Raw genomic sequence first — 26,994 nt, 5'->3', positions numbered from 1 at the left:
AGGAGGAGAGGTGCCCAGAAATGGGAAGATAACATTCTGAAAGTGGGTTCAAGTTAAAGTAAATTTGGGCTGGATTCTGCTGTTTGTTACACTAGTGCTGTGACACTATATTTCTAGGATATAACTGAAGCCAATCTAGTTTAACTAAATACAACACAGAAATGGCTGTGTTTCTTTCTGGGTAAATGGCATGTGTAAAGTCTAAGAAGTCTTATCCAGATGAAGTCATACCAATTACTTTCATTTTTTGGAAACAAAGGTATATGGAAAGTGGGAAACAAGCAAACAAACAAAATGATTTGCCTTCTATCTGTTAACAAACTGGGAATTCATACTCTGTAGTTTTGCTCAACAATTTCACTACTAATTATTTTTTTTGCATTTTGAAAACCCCTTATTCCTGAATAAATTTAATTCCAAAACACCATTTCATGCTTCATTATCCCTGAATGAGAGTTGCCTATGGCCTTTTGATTCATTTGTGAATCGTGTGTTGTGTAGCTAAGTGTAATATCCCAGAAATTAGAACATGTAAATCCTAATTTTCAGCATATCATAAAAACTGGCTTCTTAATTTCAGGTAGAACAAATATATCAATGTACATGAAAATAAAGACATACACGATGCCATTTTGCGAAAGCAGTAGTGAGGAAGAAAGAACTTAAGAATGCCAATTTGAAATGCTTCATGATACTCATATTTTAGAGCTGGCTAATTACATTTGTCCTTGTCTGTCAGGGGAGAACCTGGAAAACTTGTCACCAGAGAAAACTATTCTGCTTTTGCCACATGACCACTTACCAGAACGTGGGGGATGGCACTTATTCCAGGGAGTCATAGCTGGATCCCAAGTGGTCTACAACCTCATGCATAAACTCCTTATCCTGGTACTGTGATTCCCTCAGCTATATTGCAGCCAGGGTGGCCTTGTTCAAACAGCAGGTGGCCATCTGTAGACCCCATTCTTGGACCTTAGCAGCACATTCCTGGGCCTGGATGGCTTGTTCAAGCACCACAGCAGTGTGGGTGCAAGCAGTAACCAATCTGTCCATTCCAACCCCCCACATCAAGGGTCCCATTTGGTCCTCATTTTGCCAGTACTGGCTATGTCAGGGGTGGGCAAAATGCGGCTCGGGGGCCAGATGCGGCCTGCCACGTCATTCTATCTGGCCCGCAGGGCCCCTAAAAAATTTAGAAAATTAATATTAATCTGCCCTAGGCTGCCTGTCATGCAGCCCTCGATGGCTTGACGAAACTCAGTAAGCAGCCCTCTGCCTGAAATAATTGCCTACCCCTGGTCTGTGCACATATCTCCACAGGTGTCTGGCCAACCATCCTGGATCCAGTATCTCAGGCTTCACGACCAGGCCTCCTATACACAAATGCAGAGTCTGCAGACAAGGGAGAAGCTGAGGGACCTTTGGTGAGTCCCTCTCTGAACCCTTTCCCCACACCCAAGGCCAGAAACCATGCAGCTGCTCATGCCATAGAAGGCTTGCGTTCTACTTCTCCATTGGGAAATCCCCCCAGATGCTTAAGTTTCATCCCCCTGCTATGGAAGCTGGGAGGGCTGGAAACATAAGTGTTCATGGCCAGAGGGATGAGTCTTCTCCAGTTTTCTGAGAGAAGAGGGAGGGAGGAAGTGGGTGGGGTGGGTTGCTAGGGAAAATTCCTGTTTCCCACTACACCCTACCTGCATCAGTGCTCATAAGTAGGTGCTCTGCCACACAGCAGCCAGAAGCATGCTAGTGAAACTCAGAGTTGTGACTGTTGTACCATCTCAGCTGTGGGGCTTGAAAAAAGCCTTTCAGTGTCTTTTAGAGTATGTTTGGGTCCTGGTTTGTATTAGGTGGATCTGCACAAACACATTGGCCTCTCTCAGAAAAGTGATGTGACCTTGAGGAATGGGCAGACAATTGTCAATTAACCATATTTATGGTCCCACTCAATGTAACACAGACTGATAAGCCCCCAACAACAGTAGCAGGTACTGACCCTTGACCCTCAGCTTCCATTGCAGGCCAGTAGCATTGGTTTTGGAGGGGTTGTTTGAAAGGCACAAGGTCAGTGATCAATCTATCAGTATCATCACTCTTCTACCTAGACAATCTTTGAGCCAAAAGCATGCTAAACATCAGAGTAGGTAACCACAGCCTTCCCCATAAGCATACCTCAAATTACCAAGAAGTCTCATTAGACTGTTCCCTCACCTATAAACACCACATTCAGGGAGCACATTATAATGTTTAGCCAGCACGACATAGTATGCCAACTTCAAAGTGCTAAGAACTACCTCAATTGCATGGCATATACTCCAGCAGGTTATTGTGCTCTTGCATGGTCTAGAAATTGTCATGCTAAAATGCTCAGTGCTGTACTTAACACTATGCAAAGACTCATAATCAAAGATCCAGGTTTTCCATGTGCTACAGAAAAAAAATGTGGATTTCCTCCTTTAAAAGACAACTCTCCTTCCCTCCCTTCCTCCGCAGGAAACTGGGAGGGTTCCTCTTGGAGGCTGGCAGAGTTCCAGCCTGCAAGGGGCTACTTGGGGGTGAGGGAAGTGGAACAGGGGGTGCCACGTGCATATGTGTGCATGCAGACAAGCATGTGGCAAGCAATACAACCAGACAGAGGTGGAGAGTAGCTTCCCTAGCTGCCTGCAGGTAAATCTATGACAGGGGAGAGGGCATAGGTGATGCATAGTGGGGCAGGGCATAGGTGATGCAGGGAGGGTGGGGGGGCATAGGAGATGTGGTGGGGGGGTCAAATTGAAGTGGCCACAATGAGGGAGGGACTGGGGTTGGGTTGGTGGTGCTGGAATGTACTGCTGTGGGGCCTGGTTGGGGGAGTGAGACAGAGCCCTGGGTGGGTCATCTGGGGTCAGCAGGGGACCTGGCTCCCTGCCACTGTGTGCACTCCTGGGGAGAGAGGCATGGGGAGCAAGTAAGGCCCCTTTCAGGGCAGAGTTTTTAGAGCATAGCTTGTCAGCAGAGCAGGGGTTAAAGGATAGGTAGGGGCATCACATATCTAACATAGGGCTCTGGTGGCACTGAGCCTTCCCTCACTGGGTCCCACCTGCTGGGCCACAGAGGCCCATGGAGGGGGCGGGGGGAAGGCAGCAGGGTGGAGAAGCCCTGTGTTCTGCTCCAGCTGCAGCAGCCACCAAGCCAGGTAACCCTGGCAGTTGGGGGCCCCTATAGCAGGGCTCATGTGGCAGGCAACTGCAGGTCAGGAGTGAGGGGCACTAGCAGGGCTGGAGGGGCTGTGCCTTGGAAGTGAAGGACAATGGCAGGGGCAGGGCATCAGCATATCAGGGCTGCTCAAAGCCGGAGGTAGACAGCCACAGCTGGATTCATATCCTGGTGTGTGAGGTGGGCAGTGGGAGCTCTGATTTTCTGTGATAAAAACCCAAAATACATAGGTATTTAGAATTTATTTTATTATAATGTTTAAGGCACTGGTAGGCATCCAAACTGCTTTAAAATTGTAACTATATTAATAAAATATTGTGTTCAACTGATACATATACATATACATATTCATGTCCGTATCCATATACGTATTTCATTTTAATTGTGGAAAAATGTGGATTTTTATTTTTTTAATCAGAGAATTTGGGCTTTTAAAACAGAGAAAGCCAGGATCGCAATGGGCTGCACAACTTACACACGCAGAGATATATATTCCTTGCACTTTAGACATTAGACCAAGTGACATAAGAAGACAGACTCTAACAGCTCTCCTACTGCTGGGTTTCTAGGCCCATGGAGAATCCAGGCCTAGAGACAGAAGTTACACATAAACTGGTTTAAGTGCTCAGAAACTGGTTTAAACCTGTAACAGAGCAGAAGTTCTGTGTACATAAGCCAGTTTCAAAATGGCTGAAACTGGTTTAAGATAAATCTGGATAAATGTAGTATCAGACTTAACTGATTTGAGTCAAACCAGTTTATGAACCTTCTATCCCAAATCTCCTTCTGGTTCAAGTTAAATCACTCACCCCCAGCATCCCAGCATGCTTTGCAGGCTTGGACTGTGCTATGTTGTCTGCTCCAGAGAGCAGGGTTGGCTCTGCCCCTCTGTTCCCTACCTGGAGCAGTGAGGGCTGGCTGACAAGGTGGGGGGCAAGTCTGGCTGGGGATACAACCCAGTCTGTAAGGGAGGTGGGGGAATTGCCCCCCAAGCAAACCTTGACTGATGCCTGGGGCCAGGAAGGGGGTGAGGCGGGGTTAAACACCTCTTCCCCCACTCATATTTAGTGCTGGCTGTGACTGTGCACTAGAAATCCCAGAGGCACCTGGAAGCAGGAAGAGAAAGTAATAAGTAACCCTGCAGAGTCCTGCTACTGTAAATCTGGACTACAAATCCCAGAGATGTTGGAGGCAGCAGGAAGAGGAAGTGAACACATAGCCCATGATGGCTACATGCTAGAAAGCTATGCTTTAGCATCCCCCCAGCTTAAGCCCAGCACACCAGGTACTGGCCTTGTGTGTTGTGCTAATTTTAGATAAGGGGTGGGGTAAATGGAAATGAAATGATTGTTCAGAGTAATCCACAGTGAAATCTATTCCTTACAGGTTTTTATACCAACACCAAATGAGTCCCCCATTGGGCATGACCTTGACAGAGAAGTGTGGGTAAAGCTGAATAGACTGAGATCTTCATACAGATACCCCAGTGCAGATGATCTGTAAGGTCCCTTCCAGCCCCTAACACCTACTCAACTATGAAACTATGAAACTTCAAAACAACATTGTAATAGATGAACATCTTGGATAACCCGCTGTGCTAATTTGCTGTCTAGCAAACCGTACAGTACTTAACTGAAAGCTGCAATCCTTACAAATGCCAGACAGGGAAGATGGAATCCATACACTAAGTGATAATACCAAATAGTGACTCTTGGCTGTCTGGAGGGAACAAGGCAGTGGAAGTGGAATTGGAAACAGAGGCTCTGCTAAATCTTGTCAGTGACAGCCCAGGGCAGGGCCATCCTGGTGGTTGGAAAGACCACATGACCTCTGAACAAGGCTAGAGCACTGCCCTGGGAGCGAGGGGTGAGCGGGGTGCTGCAAAGCCCCAATGATTGCTGATTAAATGTGACCTAATATCAGTCACAATGGGATCTTGTACAGATATTTGTAATGGCATTCTAACCTATAGCACTGGAGTCTGAAACCACATCTATCTAGGGTTATCTTAGAGTGGGATTCACTATTTTAATAGCGCTCTATGTGCCCTGTCTGTTCAGTTAGAGCTATAGAGCACTTTCTGTGTGCTTACTGCACAATAAGTGTAATTTCTGTACCTGGCCAATATATCTTCTAAGTATGCTTAATTGGACATTTAGTTTAGTTGTACTAAATCTAATGGAAGCTAATTGATTGTAGATTGATTATTAAAAACATTGAAGTGTTAAGTGCAAGAAGCAATCAAACAATTCTGGGTTACATGCATAGGTCCTGGCTTTATTTTAGGAAAATAGGGTAAAAATCCCATGGAGAATTATACATAATCTTTTTTTCTCCCTTTCAAAAATATGTGAAGACTGATGGAAAGCTTGTAGTTTTCCTTTGTGTCTACATCTATTAATAAGCGAGGCCTGGTTGTGGATCAGGGGTAGATCCATGCATATATCTTGGAAGGTAATGTCAGTTTTGAAGTTATGGTGGTTTTTTAGGGAAATTCAGGTGGCCATATTGTTTCAAATATTGTAACTTTTTATTCTTTTTTCTGAAATAATATGGTTTTTGTAAAGATTTTTTTAAATAAAGGACAGTGAGGCAAGTAATCTATTCTCTTGGAAGGAAAGAATTCAGTGTTTTCATTTTAATGGATAGAAAGATTTTAATTGTATTGAGTGGGTAATTACAGATTGTCTTCTGTATAAAGAGCTACAACTATGGGAGTTTTCCTCTACTGTGTTAAAAGTACAATGAGGATTAGCAGTAGCCAGGGTCTATCAATAAACCCAAGACTGGTAGGGAGGTTTGGTTTGGTTTGGTTTGGTTTCGTTTTGTGGGCGGGGGGGGGAGTAAGAGGCAGGGAACAGAAGATAGAGTAGGTTTTGTTTATTTGGCGGGTGTTCAGTCGTAAGGTTTTTTTCTTTAAGTAACAGATTTTTTTTATTTTTGCTGTTTCAGGCATTTTTTCTCTTATTTGTTATCAATCTTGTTATTTTCCTACCATGGTTCATTTAATGAGATAAACTGATCTCTTATAGTAACATACAGTTCAGTGCTAGTAGCAATATTTCTAGGCAGAAATATATTTAAAATGGTATTTTCCTTTCCCACCCTCCTCCCCACTCTCTTTTCTTTGTTTCCATCTTCACACCACCCAGCTTCTATACTACCATGGATTTTTCCCGCTTGCACAACTGTTTTCCTTATAAATGACATATAGATGCTGATGTCCCCAAGCAGCCATTCCCTTCACTGACCTTTCTGCAAATGAATCTGCAAGATCAATGTAAAAGGCAGCTAGGCTATGGATTTGTCATTCTGCCACATGGGCTTCTAGGGGATTGAAACACTGAAAATCCAATTCAAGCTTAAAGGCAGGTTAGAATGTTGGGGAGTCAGACTAGAAAGGTAGCTTTTGTTTTTCCCTGACTTTCCCACCACTGGGAAGTAAGTTGGCAGAAATTATTTAGCACCTACTTTTCCCCTTGCATTTGATTGCTGATCTCATACAGTGAGCTTTAAACTAGCCTCGCTGGGGGAGTGGGCCACAGAAAGATGAGGAGACATCAACCGAGCAAGACAAATGACAAATGCAAAGAGTGCCCAGGTAAGAAACAGGGGTCCAGACAGTCCCCTAAATTGGGGGTGGTACACACAGCTGTTCAAGGCCTTAAGTGCCTATATACCAATGCTCGTAGTATGGGGAACAAACAGAAGGAACTTGCCCTCAGAATAGCCAGTTCAAACCCAGACATAAGAGGGCTTACAGAAACGTGGTGGGATTCATCCCACGACTGGGCAGTTAGCATTAGGGGCTACAGGCTTTATAGGTGGGATAGAGAAGGAAGGAAAGGTTGGGGTGTGGCGCTCTATGTCAAGGAGCAATACACATCCTCTACCAGCAGAATGGGGTCAGAGGAGGGGCAAGCTGAAGTGCTCTGTGTCAAGATACAAGGGGGCCAAGGAGAGGAGCCGGAATGGGAATTTTTGGGCCAGCTTGCAGAAGCACTTAAGGCAAGGGATGTAGTTGTCATGGGTGATTTAAATTACCTGGACATCTGCTGGGAGGAACAGTCAGCCAGGTTGGACCATTCCATGAGGTTCCTGGCCAAGATACATTTAATTCAGGAGGTGCACAGTCCCACCAGAGGAAATGCCCTATTGGACCTGGTCCTGGCCACAGGCAACGACCTGGTAAGAGGCCTCCAGGTTCTTGACCACCTGAGTGATAGCGATCATCACTTGCTGGAATTCACCATCCAGTGCAGGGTGTCAAGGGCCTGCAGCAAGGCGGTAGCCCTAGACTTCAAGAGGGCCAACTTCAATGAGTTGATATTAGTGGGAGAGGCGCTGGGGTTCTCGAGGGCAGGGGAACTCAGTGCCCAAGATGAATGGTCATTCCTTAAGGAGACGATAATCAGGGCCCAAGGGGTGACAATTCCAATGAGAAGCAAGGGGGGCAAGAGTGCCCAAAAGCCCCCCTGGCTCACCAAGGGCATCCGAGAATGCCTGATTGCCAAAAAGGCTGTGTACACCCAGTGGAAGGGGGGTGCTATCACCAAAGAGGAATATACCTCCTCTTCTCAGGCCTGTAGGGGGGCTGTCAGGAAAACTAAGGTGGACATACAGCTAGGACTAGTGCCCAAAATCAAAGATAATAAAAAGTCCTTTTTCAAATATATAGGGAGGATGAAGAAAGCATTGGGAAACGTGGGGCCCCTGCAAGATACTCTGGGCAATTTGGTGGTTGCACCAGAGGAGAAAGCAGACCTCTTTCACCAATTCTTTACCTCTGTTTTCTTGTGCAGGGACCGGGACTTCACCACTGTGATGCAAGACAGACTCGAGGGGAACACCTCCAGACCTCAGGTTGGGGAGGACCAGGTTAGAGAGCTTCTGGAGGGGCTGGACATCTTCAAATCAACAGGTCCAGATGCTCTCCACCTCAGGGTGTTGAGGGAGCTAGCAGGGGTTATTGCAGGGGCCTTGGCATGGCTTTATGAGCACTCGTGATGCTCAGGCCAGGTGCCAGATGATTGGAAGATAGCCAATGTGGTCCCCATTTTTAAAAAAGGGAGGTGGGAGGCAACTATAGGCCCATCAGTCTTACCTCAATCCTAGAGAAACTCTTTGAGGACATCATCAAGGAGCACATCTGCGATGGTCCAGCTTCAGGGATGATGCTCAAGGGCAACCAGCACAGTTGCATTAGGGGCAGGTCATGTCAGACTAACCTGATTGCCTTTTATAATCAGGTCACAAAAGCATTGGATGCAGGTGTTGCCGTGGACATAGTCTTTCTGGACTTAAGCAAGGCCTTTGACACCATCTCCCACCCCATCCTCATTAAAAAACTAGGCGACTGTGGCATTGATGTCTACACAGTGAGATGGACTGCAAATTGGCTGAAGGGTCACACTCAGAGGGTGGTGGTTTCATAGTTTCATAGTTTCTAGGGTCAGAAGGGACCTGAGCAGATCATCTAGTCCGACCCCCTGCCATGGCAGGAAAGAATACTGGGGTCAAATGACCCCAGCAGGATGTTCATCTAACCTCCTCTTAAACACCCCCAGGGTAGGAGCCTGCACCACTTCTCTTGGAAGTTGGTTCCAGACCCTAGCTGCCCTGACTGTGAAGTAGCGCCTCCTAATATCTAACCTAAACCTACCCTCTGCCAGCTTGTGACCGTTATTCCTGGTCACTCCTGGCGGCGCTCGGGGGAACAGTGACTCCCCCAATGCCTGCTGATCCCCCCTGACTAGTTTATAACAGGCCACAAGGTCCCCCCTCAGCCTTCTCTCGTGGAGGCTGAACAGGTTCAGGTCCCGTAGCCTCTCCTCATAGGGCCTACCCTGTTGTCCCCTGATCATACGAGTGGCCCTCCTATGGACCCTCCCCATGCTGTCAACATCCCTCTTGAAGTGCGGCACCCAGAACTGGATGCAGTACTCCAGCTGTGGCCTGACCAGTGCCACATAAAGGGGGAGGATCACCTCTTTGGACCTGCTCGAGATGCATCTGTGGATGCATGACAAGGTGCGGTTGGCCTTCCTAACTGCCTCTCCGCACTGCCGGCCTATGTTCATCTTGGAGTCAATGATGACCCCCAGATCCCTTTCCACCTCTGTGCTGACAAGAGGGGAGTTCCCTAACCTGTAGGTATGGTGCCGGTTGTTCCTCCCGAGGTGCATCACCTTGCACTTGTCTGTGTTGAAACCCATCCTATTCTTGTCCGCCCACCCTTGTAACCTGTCTAGGTCTGATTGTAGCCTGTTGCATCCTTCCAGTGTGCCCACATCCCCCCCACATCTTAGTGTCATCAGCAAATTTGAACAGGTTGCTTTTTACCCCCTCATCCAAATCACTGATGATGTTGAACAGTACGGGCCCGAGGACCGAGCCCTGTGGAACCCCAATGCCCACGTCCTTCCAGGTTGAGAAGGACCCATCCACTACCACCCTCTGGGTGCGGCCCTCCAGCCAGTTGGTGACCCATTCGACTGTGGGGGTGTCTACCGCAGTTTCTTAATGAGAATGGGGTGAGAGACAGTGTCAAAAGCCTTCCGGAAGTCCAGAAAGACTATGTCCACTGCTACCTCTGCATCTAATGATCTGGTGACCTGATCATAAAAGGCCACCAGGTTGGTCTGACAGGACCTGCCACTGATGAACCCATGTTGGTTGCCCTTAAGCATGCAGTCCCCTGCTGGCCCCTCCTGGATGTGTGCCAGCATAATTTTCTCAAACAGCTTTCCTAGGATTGAGGTAAGACTAACCGGCCTATAGTTTCCCGGGTCCTCCTTCCTCCCTTTTTTTGAAGATGGGGACCACTTTGGCCCTCTTCCAGTACCTCACCAGAGCACCACCAGGGGACTTGCAATGACCTCGGCCAGTTCCTTTAGAACTCTAGGGTGGAGATCATCCGGGCCGGCTGACTTGAATACGTCCAACCCCTCCAGAAGCTCTCTAACTAAATCCTCACTAACCCGTGTGTCACGGAGTCACGCAGGTGCCCCGTGACTGTGAGGGTGATTGGCAGAGCTGCCAATCACCCAGGCAGCTCAGGTGCCGGTTGCCAGGGTGACCAGCTGGGTCACGTGGCCAGAAGGGGGCAGGGCCCGGCCTTTATAAACAGCTTAGGCCGGAGCCTGTCTCACAGTTCCCTTCTGGCTGCCGCAGGAGCAGGAGCTCTGCGGCTGAGCTGAGCAGCCCGAGGCAAGTGGGGCAGCCTTACTAAACTTACCGGCTGCGATGATGCAGGGAACAAGATCACCTTCAAGGGCAGGTTGATTAGGAGGACTGGGTGAGGCTATTGGGGAGCGAGGAGGCCTCAGCAGGGCCCCCCCCCAACAGCTTGGGGGGTTCCGGAAGAGCATGCCAGGGAGGCACAGGTCCCAGAGGGGGCGAGGCCCCAGAGGGGGCGAGGCGCAAGGTGCGTGGTATTGGGCCCCTTCCTCCTGGCCTTCTTGCCTCCTTCAGCTTGCACGGGACGCGGTGAGCGTGGAGTTGCCTCCTTCCCGGTTTTGTCCACTCCGTCCTCCTCCTCCAGGGCTGCCAGGGCTTTGTACCTGTTCTCCAGCCGGACCGTAGGAACTGGTGCTGCCGTGTCTCGAGCAGCCCTGGCATGGGAGGTGACTGTCTGCCACTTAGCAGTGGAGGGCTCAACTTGAGATGCATCCTCCTTGGTCGTACAACCCTGCAGGGAAATAAAATAGTTGTCAATTTCTTCTTCTGCCTGCCTGGTTCCCCTCAGCCTGCTAACCTCCTCCTGGAGCTCCCTCACCCGCGCCTCCAGGGCCTTAAGGCGGGCGCCTGCAGGACAGGTGTGGGGATCTCCAGTCCCTGCCCCCCCAGGCCTTGCTGGGCAGCTCCCACAGGCTAGGGGGTTGGGGGACACCAGCCCCCCCATGGGCTCTGTCTGGGTGGAGGCCTCAGACAAGCCTCGGGAAGGCCACGCCCCCCAGGCAGGGGCCCTGGTAGCACTCCGTGCTGACACCATCATAGGAGTTTCTAGCTGAGTTCAGGTCCTCTGGCCCACGCTAATACGAGTTGGCCTCTGGGCCCCTCCTGCTCCCCCTCCGGTGCGAACACTGGTGCAAATGCTGGCACGCTCTTACAGACAGCGCCTGCTTGCGCACTCTGTTCGCACGGCTCGGGAGCGCGGCTCGCTACCGGTTCAGCTAAGAGGGATCCGGGAGGCTTCCCCTCTGGATCCAGCTCAGCTGTGTTGGTCCCTCTGCCCCACTTACCTTAGGGGGATCAGCTGCTGCTGCCCCCGCTGCTGCTCCTTTTGCTTCTGCTGCTCTCACCTCCACTCCGGGTCAGGTAAGGGGGCACACGTGTGTGTAAGACACACGTGTGCCTGTGTCCTTCCTCTCCCCACTGCTCCTAGCTCCTGAGTGCCAGAAGCTACATCAAACCGTGGCTTTTAAAGGCTGCGGTTTGAATTTCCCGCCTCCGCTCTATCTGCCAATCAGGTGTTCCGGACTTACCGGAAGTGCCTACCGGAGATCCCGCCCCCCTGCACTCCCTTGCTGGGGGGACCCGGCGCTTCCCCGAGGGATACCCCTGGGGGTGCTCCCTGGCTTGGGGGACAGTCCCCCCCCAGCCCACCCTGTTTGCGCACTCTGTTTGCGCGGCTTGGGAGTGTGGCTCCCTACCAGCTCAGCTAAGAGGGATCCGGGGGGCTTCCCCTCCGGATCCGGCTCAGCTGCGCCAGTCCCTCTGCCCCACTTACCTTAGGGTGATCAGCTGCTGTTGCCCCCGCTGCTGCTCCGTTTGCTTCTGCTGCTCTCACCTCCGCTCCGGGTCAGGTAAGGGGGCACACGTGTGTGTAAGACACACGTGTGCCTGTGTCCTTCCTCTCCCCACTGCTCCTAGCACCTGTGGTGGACAGGTCATATTCAACCTGGGGGGAAGTGGGCAGCGGAGTCCCCCAGGGCTCAGTCCTTGGGCCGGCACTGTTCAGTTTCTTTATCAGTGATTTGGACGGTGGGCTGAAAAGCAACCTGTTTAAATTTGCTGATGATACCAAAATTTGGGGTAGGGAGGGAAAGACTGCAGCAAGACCTGGATAGGTTACAGGGGTAACAAAAACAGGATGTGTTTCAATACTGACAAGTGCAGGGTGCTGCACTTGGGCAGTAGTAACCAGCAGCACACTTATAGAATGGGAAACTCCCTTCTTGAGAGCACAGAGGCAGAAAGGGATCTTGGAGTCATTATTGACTCCAAAATGAACATGGGCTGACAATGCGAGGTCACAGTTGGCAGGCCTAACCGGACCTTGTCATGCATCCACAGGTGCATCTCAAGTAGGGCCAAGGAGGTGATCCTCCCCCTCTACGCGACACTGGTCAGGCCACAGCTGGAGTACTGTGTCCAGTTCTGTGCACCCCACTTTGGGAGGGATGTGGACAACATTGAGAGGATCCAGAGGAGGGCCACCTGCATGATCCGGGGACAACAGGGCAGACCCTACAATGAGTGACTGTGGGACCTGAACCTGTTCAGCCTTTACAAGCGAAGGCTGAGGGGGGACCTGGTGACAGTCTATAAACTCACTAGGGGGGACCAGAAGGGTTTGGGAGAAACTTGCTTCCCCTAGCACCCCCTGGCATAAGAAGGAATAATGGCCACAAGTTGTTGGAGAGTAGGTTTAGATTAGACATCCGTAAGAATTACTTCACAGTTAGGGCAGCTAAGTTCTGGAACCAACTTCAAAGAGAACTGGTGCTAGCTCCTACCCTGGGGGTCTTTAAGAAAAGGATTGATGCCTACCTGGCTGGAGTCATTTGAGCCCAGTTTTTCTCCTGCCCAGGCAGGGGGTCGGACTTGAAGATCTACAAGGTCCCTTCCGACCCTACTTCTATGATTCTATGACTGTCACACTTCACCACAGGCTCAGAAACTGATCTTTTTATTTTTACAATGAGTCTTGGCGGTGGAAGGGGAAGGTTACTGGTATTTTTAATAGAAGACGAACCTTTTCATGTTGTTCAGCGGTACGTTACATCATGATAGCTTTCTCCATCCAATGATCCCAAGATATTTTACAGACGTGAACTCTCGCAACTCTATGACGTAGATAAGACTGTGTTCTACAGGTGGGAAAACTCAAAGCTTACCTACATCCCCCTTCGGTGCTGAGCCCAGGAGCACCACCAAGAAGCATGCTCCGCTCATAACAAATTCCAGAAATGAGACAATTTAGCTGCTTTAATACAACTCTCAGTTCACAGCCCACAGCTGTTCTTAGTATCTCCATCTTGAATGTGCTTACCAGAACATGTTTAGGATCACTCTAATGTAACTACATTTTCTAATTTTTGAGCTCTGGCATGTGAAGAATGGGGAGCAAGCAAGGAGGGTGTGCTTGGCAGCATTGGCTTGGCACAGAAGAGGCATACTGGTACACAAGTTCTAGGACATCAACCACTGACTGACCAAAATAATAATCACAATAGTTCAAATATAATCTACAGCACAGGGTATAAATATCACTGAACTCTTTGAATTTGCAAGAGTTTGATTTACAGCTGTAGTCCCTACTTTCTATTCTGTAACTTGGAGGGAATACATTCATAATATTTAACAATGAAATTATATGTTGCCCTCCTGTTAGCTAACAGTAATGGTCAAAGGCAATGAGATGTAATTGAGCTACAATATACAAAAAAGGACTTTGAATTTCAGTTGAATTTTCAAGGTTATCTTGCTGGTAGCTTTAAATCTGATTAAATCAAACTCCTTTCTAGCATGTACAATATCTTCCCTTTAAGATATAAGGCATTATATAAAAAGTATTTCTGTCTTGGTGAAGTAAATATTTGAGATGGAACTCCAACATGTAATCACTTCCTAAAAACAAGAAAGGAAGACAGTTTGTTGTGAACACACTGCAGTAAAACTTAAGCATCCTCATTCTTCCATTTACTTTCCTACCTCACAATTATATGCAATAATCTGTAAGAAGTAGTCAGACACTACAGTGGAGGAGTAAAAAATAAAGTACTTAAAATACATGATTATCTAATTTTAATGCAAAGTTTTAAAAAAAAACTTTGGGAATTATTTTGGAAATAACTATGAAAAGTCCATTTCAAAATCTTTAATGTGGGACATTGTTTCCTAATGATATTCCATAACTGCTTTTAAAAATTATGATTGTGTTTTTCATTGTTTTCCTGCCATATTGTTTGCTTGATACCACAGAAATGATGTTATTTAATACACACAGAAATTTAAAATTTACAAGCTTCCCACACATTTAATAATCATCATCATCATCAACTTCTTGACTTAATAGAAAACAGGGAAAACAAGGTAGGTTTGCAAAATGGCTTCTGCATGGCTAGGGTGAATAAGTTCATACAGCAATAGCAGAGTATAGAAGTATAGACACACTAAAGTACTGTATGGACCTGAACTTTTAAATTCTTATTAAGTAATTACTGTAATGACTCCAGTAGGACTGGCTGCTTGTGTATGGCCTACTTTCCCAAGATCAGAACCTTTGCGTAGGATTCTGCATACCATCAGAAGGGATAACTTCATTTATAGATTGGTGCAAGTAATTTCTTGGTAAAAGATGGCTGATATTTTGCAAGCCTTTTTTTAAAGAGCTGTTAAAAGCTTTGAAGTGGAATAGGAGAGTAAGCTATGTCAATTTCTTGAGACAGAACAGGGGTGCTGATATTTTAAATTCTATGGTAAAGCCTAAATTTGAAGACAATCTGATAAAGTCATTTACTGACGCCATGATAGAAAAAAGGCAAGCCTGTTACAAGTTAAGAGAGAGTTCCCTACAAGTGACTGAGAGTGGAGATAAAAGAGAAGCAGCTGCAAGAGAGACTGTCCCTGGAAGGGGACACAAGAGAGTAAGAGAAATGTTCAATGGAGAAGAAGGAACCTCCCTGTGCAGAAGCACAGGATGGGAAGCCCCTTACCGGAGTGAGCAGATAGCCTGCAAGAGAGGTGAGTCCTTACCGATATACTTACAAGAGGAGACTGTGGTGTCTCTGTGGAGCAGAGGGTTGGAACATATTCTTCCTGAAAGAGAAGAGGGAGGTAATTTGGGGTGAGCTTCACTTGAGGATGACCACCCAACCTAAAGACTTACAGAGACTGTGTGTACCCAGTGCTTTATTGTAATCACAGTGTTACCACGTTACTGGAGACTGCAACCATTTATGGTGTTTAAAAGGGTTATGATAAAAACAATGGTGAGATTTTGTTTGTGGCTGATCTTTATTTATTCTCCCATCAAGGCATGGCAGGAGAGTGCCTGAATAAAGCAGTAACCCACAGGAAACATCATGTAACAGCCCTATGGAATGCATGGTCACAAGAATATCATCAAGATCACAGTTCCAAAAAGAGATTACATATGTATATGTGGAACAAGAATATTCAGAGTTATACTATTAAAGATAATGAAAAAAAAGAAAGAAAAGGAGAGAAGACTTGGGAAGATTATAAATATACAAAAAAGCACTCATTGCTTCAGTGCTTACACCATTTCCAAACTACAGCAGCATGGAACTGTCTTTGAAGACAAGTTGTCTGTTAGGCTAGGCACAGGTGTTCAGTGAGGTTGGGGGAAGTTAGATCACATTAAAAATGGCCATCCAATCTTACTTTGCCCTGGTGTAGACCTTATGCTTAGATTGACATAACTAGGGAGCTAAGTGCAAACTGTACAGAAGTTCAGGAAGGTTACATCAGTCTAAAAATGGCTGGCCCAATCGAAGTTAACTCAAATAGTCTAACTTAGATTGGATCAGGTGAGGCAGATCTAACTGAACTTCTGTATGGTTCCTAGTAGGGCTGTGCGAAACAGGACTGTTTCCTTTTGACTTCCGGTTCACTGTTTTGAAGGAACAGTGTTTCATTTGGACATTTTGTTTAATTTTGAAGCACTGTTTCATTTCGTTTCATTAAAACTGTTTCGCTGTTTCAACATGTTTTGATGTTTCACCCATAGGCTATAATGGGGAATCATGAAACTGCCTATAACTTTCTCATTTGTTGCCTGATTTGAAAGAAAACAGCAGAAAGGATAGCCCCTGCTGATGCCACAAAGCCTGTCAAGCTTCAAGGAGATAAGTGCAGGGGTTTCTGGAAAACTGCACCTCAAGATGCTGACAAGCAAAACTCATGTCACGTGTATGTGTTAAGGCACAGTGGGGCGAAAACAACATGCATGGTAGCTCCTGCTGAGGCCCTGTAGCCTGCAATGTTTCAAGGAGATAGGTGCAAGAGTTTCTGGGAAACTGCACCTCAAACTTTTGATAAGCAAAACTCCTGACATGGGTGACTTTGTGTGTGTGTTAAGGTATGCCCTCACTGGCGCCGGGGCCTCTACATGACACAGTAGTTGCCCCAGTGAGACCTCCTTCTTCCCTACACCTCAGTCTGGTCCACCACTTTAAATAACAACAAGTAAGTAAGCAGCACAGTAGCATCAGCAGCATCTCAGGCAACCAAACTGTCACAAAGCCTTTCTTTCCTGTCTTGCAGGAGCTTCTTCTTCAGCTGGTGCCAGAGAACTCTCCCTGATGGCCTGAGCCCTGGGGCTTAGATGCACCCAGAGCCCTGTGTCCTTCTGGTCAGCTGACCAGGGACAGATGCTAGGGGTGTTTGTTGGTCTAAGGACATGGCACTGGCAGACGAAGTTTTTTGGGTCAATCTGGATCTTTCAGTCAACCAACTGACTAGTTAGAGAAATGTATCTTAGCAAGGTTTTGGGTTGAAAAACCCTTTGTCAGGCTGAGGAAGCACCTGCAGTTGGTGTGTGCATGTGCTGTTCCTGAATGGAAGGAAAAGTAAAGAAGCCAGAGGTTGGCATGCAATGCAGGCAAGAAAGCCACGCAGTGAAAATGAAAATGGAGGCATTGGGGGTGAGGGACAGGCTGGAGTTGGTGGGGAAGTAGGATGTAGCTGGTAAAAGTGAAGAGGCACCTGGGGAGTCAGATGTCTGGCAGGTTGAAGTGTGTCAGAATTCCACTATATTGAGTCCATGAGTTTCTGTACCTAGCAGGTTGATGAAGTGCAATTCATAGGCTCAGCTGTGAAAAGTGGTTTGTAAATTCAAACAAGCACTGAACCTCGCTAACCTCATCAGCAGAAGGCAACTTCCTACAGCCCAAAATACACCAAATGGATCCAGGTCACAGCATAACAAGACATGCAAAACCAGCCAACAATACCATACATATCTCCATCAGGGCACCAAGTGCCCTGATGAAAATTATGTAGAAGATATCAAGCAACAACTGCACACCAGAATGAGCACACACCAAAAATCTGTCAAAGACAAGAACACCCAACTACCTGTCTCCAATCTCTCAGGCCTGATCCTGAAAGGGATTTCATAAACCACTTTTCACAGATGAACCTATGAACTGTACTTCATCAACCTCCTAAGTATAGAAACTCCTGGACTCAATATAGACATTGGATTTATGACACACTACAACGTCCCGGACATCTGACTCCCCAGGTACCTTCCACTTTTATCTGCTTTGCTATATCCCCCTTCCCCCACCACCCCAGCCTGTCCCTCACCCCCTGATGTCTCCATTTCCATTTTCACTGACTGACATTCTTGCCTGCATTGTATACCAGCCTCTGGATTCTTTACTATTCCTTTCCTCCAGGAACAGCATACACACACCAACTGCAGGTGTTTCCTCAGCCCAACGAAAGGTTTTTCGACCTGAAAGCTGGCATCCCAGGAAGATAAGCTGAGCTCACTTGGAGCCTCAGAATGCCACTACAACCAGCAAGCCTTAGGCCTGTCAAAGACATGACAGGTCTGGGCTTTCCCCATCCAGGATTATATGGATGTGTGTGGTGGATGGAGGATATGGTGCCTCCTACCCACCTTTCACCAGGGAAAGCCTCGGTCCTGGCATTTCCTGGGGCTGCCATGCTGCTGGCAGTCCCACCAGGCCTCCTGACTCTGGCAAGGTGCAGTTTTCATGGTCATGCCCAGGACCTGGGGCCTCCTCCTAACCCATAGCCCCAGTCCATACCTCCAAGTTTGTCCTGGCACAGGAGCTCAGCAGGGACATGTTTTTCCCCTGCTGGCTGGTGATACAGTGAGTGCCAGCTCCAGCTCTGAGAGTGGCACATTACATCATTTTAAAAACATGAAAAAAGGAAATAGGTGCAGACAGAGTGAGGAGGGTGGCATTCACTCCATCTGCACCTGGAGCTTAGGGAACTCTAGCAGCAGGAGGTTCACCTTCAGGAACACCAGCTGCTCCACCAGACCAGGATCAAAACAGGTGTGGTGGGGTATAACTACATCACCAGCAATGCTAAACACCCTCTCACTTGGAACACCGGTCAGTGGACAGAATGGGTTTCCCGAGCAAGGGTCCCTCTAAGGTGCATGTGTGAGTGACTGCACACAAATAAAAATCTTGCCACGCATAAACTTTTTAAGCTGCACACTCGCCCGGAGAAGAGCTAGGCATGAAGTGGGGTGGAGGCACCGGGGCCGGCGTGGGACACTTACCAAAGGTAAACTCCTCACTCCAGGGCAGGCAGTGCCTCCTCCCTGAGGCAGGACAGGGGCTGGGGCTGGGGGCTGGCATGGGCTCTACCGGCTCCGGGGGACTGCTCTGCAGGCTCCACTGGCTCCAGGGAACTGAAGCACTGTGCAACTTAAAGGAAAGAAAAATTAAAGTTAAATGTGCAACTGGAGATGAATTTGGAGTGTATTTAAAATATATATATATTTGCATTTGTAAAAGTTAACTAACCAGAAAAGCTCTACTTTTCTACACAACGTTTCAATGGCAAACAATACAATTACACTCTCCTTAGGGACACTTACTGGCAGACCATGCTGAAAGGGGGAGGCAGGACCAAAACGACTCACTCATGGACCAAAGCAGCACACTCATGGACTGCTGCTTCTTAGAAGGAACATTGTTCTCAGGCAACTATGGCCAGGATCCATCCACATCTGGATGCGGCTTGCTCAGTAGGCCAAGGGGCCGTACAATAGTGGCTTCTCGTCCTCGGTGAGATAGGTAGTGCTCATGCCTTGGTGGCTGCCTGTCTAATGGTGGGGTCTGGTGCCTCTGGACCACACCACAGAAGCCATGCTCTTGGCCCACATTGGCTGCACCTGTGGAAGAGACTGCCTGGTGGATGGTGTGCTGGCATGGGACAGTGGATCCCCCACCTTCCACATCACCCCACCTCCGCTGTTCTGCCTCCCTGACTTTCTTCACCAGCACCCCTGTCCACTGATCTAGGCTTTGGCTGCAACATATGCTCCCTTTCATCCTCGGGTCACACATGGTGGCCAGCATGAGAACCGTACTGGACCACAAGCGATCAAGCCATTTCCTGATGCCGTCCTTCAGCAGCCTCACCAATGCCTGTATGTCTGGTGACAGTGGCTCACCCCAGCCAGGAACATTGATCCCCTGGAACTTTTCCAATTTGTTCTGAAGTTCTCTGACTACAGGGATCACCTGGCTAAGGAGGGCATCGCTAGCACTGAGGCTCTCAGTGGTCTCAAGGAAGGGCTTGAGGACCACCAAGATCTGGGAGATGGTATCCTACTCAGCTCTGTTAAAGGGGCCGCTGATCCTAACCTCCCCAAAGAAGGCCATATCATGGATGTCCTTCTGTTGCACCACCAGCCTCTTGAGCATCAGGTATGTGGAGTTCCACCAAGTCTCCACATCCTGCATGATCTTGTGCTGCAGGATGTTCAGCTCTGCCTATCTGTCACACAACATCTTTCCCTGCCTTGATGCTTTGGTGGAAGTATCCCACCACCTTCCTGCATTTGGAAATGAGCTTGCTGGTGGTGCTGGTGTGGTTACTGGCAGCCCTGTCCCCCACCAAAGCGTCCCTGACAATGAGGTGGAATTTGTGTGCCACACAGTGAATGCCAACAAATTTGGCATCATGGACCACCATGACCATATTGGCCCCATTGTTGGTGACCACGAACCTGTGGGTGAGCTCGCCCTGCCCAATGAGCCACCCCTGCACCAAGCAGTTCATGGCCCCCATGATATCTGTTGCTGTATGAGACTCATCCATTACCTCAATGTGAGGATAAGCCCACTGATGGCCTGACTGGTTACACTGATGTCCTGTGAAGGAGAGGTATGCATGATCTGTACCCCGGCTGCTCCAGATGTCCAAGGTGAAGTGTAAGGCCTGCTTTGTGCAGCTTCTCCTTCAAGTACTTCCTGCAAGCCTCATACAGGGAGGGTACCACCATCCTGCTGGAGGTGGTGCATGCAGGCACGTGGGCCACAAGTGCCATGAACTGCCTGAACCCTGGCTGCTCAACCGAGAAGAAGGGCTGGCCATCCACAGCAAGCAACTCCCCCATGGTCCGGGTGATCTTCCTCACCTTTGCAAGGTATGCCTTTCTGTCCGCCTTTCCCTGACTATTCCAGGGTGGCCTGCCTCTGCTTCGAGGGAATGGGAGCTTTGGATTGAGAGGGGGAGTTCTTTTTGGGCACACTCCCACTGGTGCCAGGCTGGGGAGGATCAAGGGCATAGGGGTAGTGCCTGCGGAGATGCATCAGCATTCCTGTGGTGCACATGTGTTTTGTTCCCTTGCCTTGGCTGGTTTTGGCTCAGCAGTGCAGGCAGATAGCATATGTGGCAGATCATCTGCCGGCTCAAAATGATCCCAGACCACACTACCTGCTTGCTTCTGGGGAGCGGGTGCATGTGCGGACACTGCCTTTTCACCCTTCTCAGCAGGCAGGGGCACAGCAACAGGAGGAGCAGACTTAGCTGAGCCACTTGCCTCCACACCCTCTACCTCAACCTCCTCCAAAGTGCCTTCTGGGGAAGCAAGCCCAGCTTCAGCTTCAAAACTCAAAATGTTTTGAAACTTTTCAACTGCCCTCATTTTGTTTTAAGGCCGTTTCAAATCCTTTTCTTTTGTTTTGGTTTCGCTGTTTTGAGCTTGAAACGAGTCAAAACAGTGTCAAAATGGAACAGCCAGCGAAATTTCGCACAGCCCTTGTTTCCAGTGTGGTCCTGGGGCTGGGAAAGCCCAGACACTGGCCTCAGTCCTCATGGCTGTGCTTTCCTACCTGTCCCCCTAACACCGGGCTATTTTTAGCCTCCCAGCACCACCTTCCCACTGTTCCCTGCAAGCCACTCTGGTTTTACTGGCATCTGCCAGTCAGGAGCCAGTCAAAGTAAATTTGGGTGGCAAGAAGGTCAGGCAGGACTGGAAAGGTTGGTTCACTGGGGAGAGGAGTTGATTGCATAGGGTATTGGCCATTCTTATTTACCTATCTCATAACTTTCTTTCAAAATTTTCCAGGAGCACTCCACCTTCTCCAAAAATAACAGGAGGGAAGGTTCTGTCCAGCTAAAACAAACAAAATTTGACACTTGCGTTCCATTCTTAACACTTCCACTTTCTATATCATCTGCTATGCTACCTGCCATCTCTTCCTCTATTTAACAGAAAGCTGCTTTAAAAGGGTCATTTGACTGATAGTAGTTTAATACTGTAGCTCTTGAAAGAGACCAATTAGAAGCTTTTGTGTAATCAGGAGCCCTGATTAGGTCTAGAAGGCCAATGTTACTGTGGATGGAATAAGTAGAAAATTATTCCCATGAATGATGACCCTGAACTAAACTTCTGCATCCTTTCCAAATCCCTAAAATATACTTTTAAACTAATCAGCCACATAAGAGAGTGCTACCAAAGAGCCTTTTTTAAGTTTGAATTTCAGAGGGGCCAGACTGAAAACAGATTAGTCTCTCTCCAACTATAGTTATTTTCTGTACTAAAGAGTTTTCTTTTCTGGCCTAGGTTATTTTAAATAAAGAACTTAAAATGTAGTTTTGCTTGCAATGAGCTGTGCACCTTCCCTTCATGGAAACAAACTTACATTATTCATTGATATCCACAGCATAGCATTAGATTGTTAGAATTAATTGGGATTTTGGTAGATGACAGCACTGGAGCTCCATGTTAGCACAGGGATCTTCTCACATGAAGATCTCAGCAGTCAGAGAATTAAGAGAAATCATGGCCTCACCGAGTTCAGTGGGAAATTTTGTCATTGCCTTCAATGGGACCAGGCTTCATCTGTGGTTTACAATCTCAGTCTAAGTGTCTAACAAATTTTATTTATTTTTTAACTCATTGATTTTTTTTCCTTTCTGGAGAAGTCAGCACATATACTTACTTCAGCAGCACATATACTAAAATTGAAGGTGTCCTTTTAAAATGTGTAGAATAGAACAGTTTGGAGAATTTCATTGAAATAGCTCTTCACTGGATTAGGACCTTTTTCATAAAATCAACAGGTGTTTTCTTCATAGAAACCTATTTCAAAGAAATGTTCTATGAAAGAGTTTTAAACAAAACCTTGCTTTATACATTGTTTGAAATGTTTTAAGCTTAATTTCAAATTGAAATTTTTTTTTATATTGCTTTTATTATTTTCTAATAAGTTAGTGGTCTTACCATATATAACATAACAAGTAATCATGTCAAGTCACAATGTGTTATAATGAAACTGTTTCAAATGCTTAACTACCACACAGATATCATAATGATATGATTATGTTATAGTTCAAATATTGTCATTTGAACTATTGAGGGCTTCTACTGCTAGGTACTGAAACACCTTATTTTATAGACCAAAGTGTGGACTGTTTATTTTGTAATGGAACAGTCTGACACTGAGCTGGAAAATAAAATAAGCTTCCAAAGGCACAACTGTTTCCAATATCATTGTGATTCTAGGATAAAAATAAAATAGGCATTGTGCTATGTAATATGACATGTCTTTCTTTACTATTACTACTACAGATGTATCAAGTAGTAATCTCAAAATATTTATATAAAAATTTTGAAATGAGAATTCTTGTATGAATTTCAACATATTTCAAAATGAGATTTCTCAGAATAGCCATTTCATTGGAAATAGATGTTTTTATTCAAGTTTTCAGTCAAAACAAATTTCAAAATATTTAACTTTCCCAAGAAATGGAAATTCTGAGTTTTGACCAGCTCTAAATTGGGAATTGTGTAAAAGCTGTAAAAGAAAGATGAGGTGGAAATATATTGGTATATGGAATTATAGATCAAAAGCTTTTGTCCAACATTTTTCTTCCATGGCAAACAAATCACTTTTTCTGAAAAGTTTTTCTTTTAGGCTAGAGTCTCTGTGTGTTTCTACTCTTGCAGCTTTTGAAGGTTTGAATATATTTGCTGGTTCTGGTACCATTATTATTTGTCAAGGAGGCACAGCTAACAAATACTAGCTTCTGTATGTAGCCTGGGTACACCCAGGAGGTATGCACTGTCCTCTGATGAGTGGTGGTGGTCAGGCAGGGTGCTGAGGAAGGGGTCAGCTACTAGAGTGTCTTCCTCCCCTCCCTATAGAGCTAGGCTGAAACCAAATACTTAACTATGTACAATTTATTACAAGAATAAATACAGATACTTAATATAAAACATAGACTATTTACAAGGCTTAACATATAATAGTACATATAATATTCCATAATTCACATATAATACCAAATAGGAACCAAATAACTTACAACCTATACAACACAATTAACACATAGGGATATTTACCTATATAAACCAAGTAAATTAACAATATTTTTTAAACTTTCACAAATAACAATACCAATATACACATTGAGACATTAAAACACATAAACCATATAAATACCCTTAAAGAATACTCCTAGCTATATAGCCCTTAACACAACAACCTCAAAATAGGGAGTGCACTCAGCACCTCCCCAAGGTGTTTCCCTGAAGCCCCTCCCCTTTAGGGCCCTGGGATGTGGACATGCCCCCCCCCACAATAGAGGGTGGGGGCAGCGGACCCTTCTCACCCATGTCAGCCTCCCCTGTGGGGCCCACTTCCCCAGCAACTCACACTTCCTCTCTGGAGAAGTCAAAGCTCACCCCTGTTGGCTGATCCCACAAGAGCCTCTCCCCAGCAGTGCCTTTAGCTCTCCTCGACAGCCTGGCATCCTGCACTGGGCACCCAGGGCTCTCTCTCTTGTGTGGGAGCCAAGCCCTTGTAGGCTCCAACTCCCTGGTCTCACACCGGGGGTTCTCTCTTTTCCTGGGCCCTGCTCTGGGCACTGGGACTTGTTTAGTTAAAAGTGGAGCCACACTGCAAGGCTCTAGTCACTTGGCCTAGGGCCAATTGGGGCTCAGGTGGCCATAACTATGCCTGGCCCCAAACCCCACTCCTTGGGTCTCAAAGTGAGTGCCCTCTGGGCTTCTCACCTGCGCCTGCCCTCAGGCTTCTCACAATTGGGGCTCAGGTGGCTGTAGCCGTGCCTGGCCCCAAGTCCCCTCCTTGGGTCTACAAGTTCCTGTGGGGCTCAGGCAGCCTCAGCCTTACCTGGCCCCCAATCCTCTGTGCCCCTTCTCAGGGCTGGGGTCAGTGCACGCGTGAATGTTGTGCCCTCTCTGGCACGGGGGTCCCCACACTACTGTGGAGCCCCTATGAGGCCTCTTCCAACCTCTATTAGCTTCACCCAGTCCTCTGGTCTTATAAACCTACAAACAGAAAACTCAAGCCCCAGGGCTACAATGTAAACTCTAAGCCATCTGACTAACCATCATTAGTGCTTCCTCCACCCGGTATCCTTGGACAAAAGCTGCGCAGGCCATCAGGCTTCCCTACACTGCTTACGCCAGCAGAGCTCCTTCTTCCTTGGCTGCAAATGGGGAACTGCTTCTCTGGCCTCAGCCTGGATTATACATAAAGGTCAGGCCCTGCCCCCTTCTGGTCAGCTGACCAACTGCGGTTGCCCCGGCAACCGGCACCTGTGCCTCTTTATAGGAGCAGGGCACTGAAGTGCCCTGCGACAATGCTCTTCAGGGGCTCCACCTCCAAAGTTCTCTGGACCTGGCTCATGCAGTTCTGATTCAGGTCCAGCTGCTCCTTGCTCCCTCCCTTCAGAAAAGGGTGGAGCATTCCTTCCCTTGTGCTGCCTCCCGACTGGTGGGCAGACTCCACCAACCGAACAGCAGACCCTCGATCCTGGGATTCAACCCAAGCTCTGAAAAAGTAAGCTTGCTACATGTATAATTGTGTATCTGTCATTAGCTTTGATGTCTTAAAGGAGAAATAAAGGTCATAAAATGGTCAGGTCTAGCTAGTAAAAACAACAATACCAACTTACTCATTATTCAGTAGCATCAGTCAATACAACCTTCTCTACACTGAGAACGAATATATAGAAGGCAAGTGACCAGCTCTTAAAATTTTATCCTCAACAGTTATATTTTCAGGTGTAGCTCTGCATCATTCAACTTATGCTAAATGCACTATTTACCATTCTCATTATTCTCTAAATATTCTGTTGAACGCATCTTTAAAACTTCACTGGTATTTGAGTGAGATTTACGACACTGCAGAATTTATTATTATAATGTAATCTAAGTGCCAGTTACCTGTTTGCCCCTGCCCAAGAAGAAATCACTGTCATAATTAGCTTTCATTTGCATGGACATAAAACTTAGACAAAAATATTAAAATAAAACCATATCTCTGTTCACTACGGGCTACAATTTCTGGGGGGAAAATTCCATTTGCCTTTGTCTATACCAAAAAACAGGACAGGCTTCCTTTCAACACAGAAGCCAATTTTTCATGTACAGCTCTTGCTTGCAACTCTGTCCCTCACCTGAGCCACATTCTGGTTTTAAATCACTGCACCCAGCGGGCTTCAAACATCCTGTCCCGTGCTGCCCAGCTTTGGGTGTATAAGCTTGCCTGTCGCTCTGTCCCTGAGGTTGTATAGCCCGGATGTGTTCCCCTGGGGTAACCTCACCCCAATCTCGCCTGCCACGACTTTGCTCGTTCTTTCAATGGTGTGGTCCATGTCAAGTATTGTGGACCTGAAGGATGCCACCTGTCACTCAACTAGGGTGTTATCAGCTCTAATTGAGGATCTTACATGCCCATGTTTTGCCTGCCATGACTTGATGTTAACGGAGTTGGTTCATATACCTTCACGTGTAGTCCAATTAGTAGTCTCACCGATGTCCTGCGAGGTCCCAAGTTTCTGAGGGCTCCACCATCCCTACACCCTCTCCCATTCCACTGGGAGGTGGCCAGCCAGTTGGTCCAGCCACGTGTCCTCAGTTCCTCTCAAACAATCAACAAAAAATAAAGGTAAAAAAGAAAACACAAAAACAGAGAAGGCTCTCTTGGCCTGTGTCACTGCTCCAGCTGTCTGCAGCCACACTCTGAACCAAAATTGACCTTTGTGGGGTCAGTCCCTCTTTGTTGGCTTGCTCTCTTTCTCTGAGAGCCCCTTGTAGAGCTTGCCACGATTTCTTTTAACAGCTTAAGTCCACACTATTGGCTTGTGCCACTATTACATGTACTACGGTACCCCAAAGTCAGTAGTGCTCCTCTATTAGGGTATTAAGGTACCCTTCTCCCGCTGGGCTCAGCCAGCTCCCGGCCGGTAAACAAACAGTTCTACTCCCCGCAGGGGCCAGTAAACTGGGTTCTAAAACCCCGCTGGGGTTTTGCTCTCTGCCAGAGGCTCCTACCAGCACCCAACGTCGCTTTCAGAGTTCCCTGCAGCGTGTGCTGGCGTGCTCCACCTCCTCCTCCTCCTCCTCCTCGTTCCGGTTCTGCGTTGTTGCTCCTTGCCTGTCCCAGCTCTTCTTTATACTGGCGGGGGAATTCTTGGCCCCTCCCTTCCCAACACACCTGGGTAAGGGGAATTTCTGCTGGGATCCTTGGGGCTGTGGACCTGGGGCCGCTGAACGTTTGATTAGCCCAGGAG

This window comes from Crocodylus siamensis, chromosome 4, assembly GCF_052110815.1.
Source record: "Crocodylus siamensis isolate JL-2025a chromosome 4, ASM5211081v1, whole genome shotgun sequence".
Taxonomy (NCBI): Eukaryota; Metazoa; Chordata; order Crocodylia; family Crocodylidae; genus Crocodylus; species Crocodylus siamensis.
The sequence above is the reverse complement of the archived record's forward strand: the minus strand, read 5'-3'. Positions refer to the sequence as shown.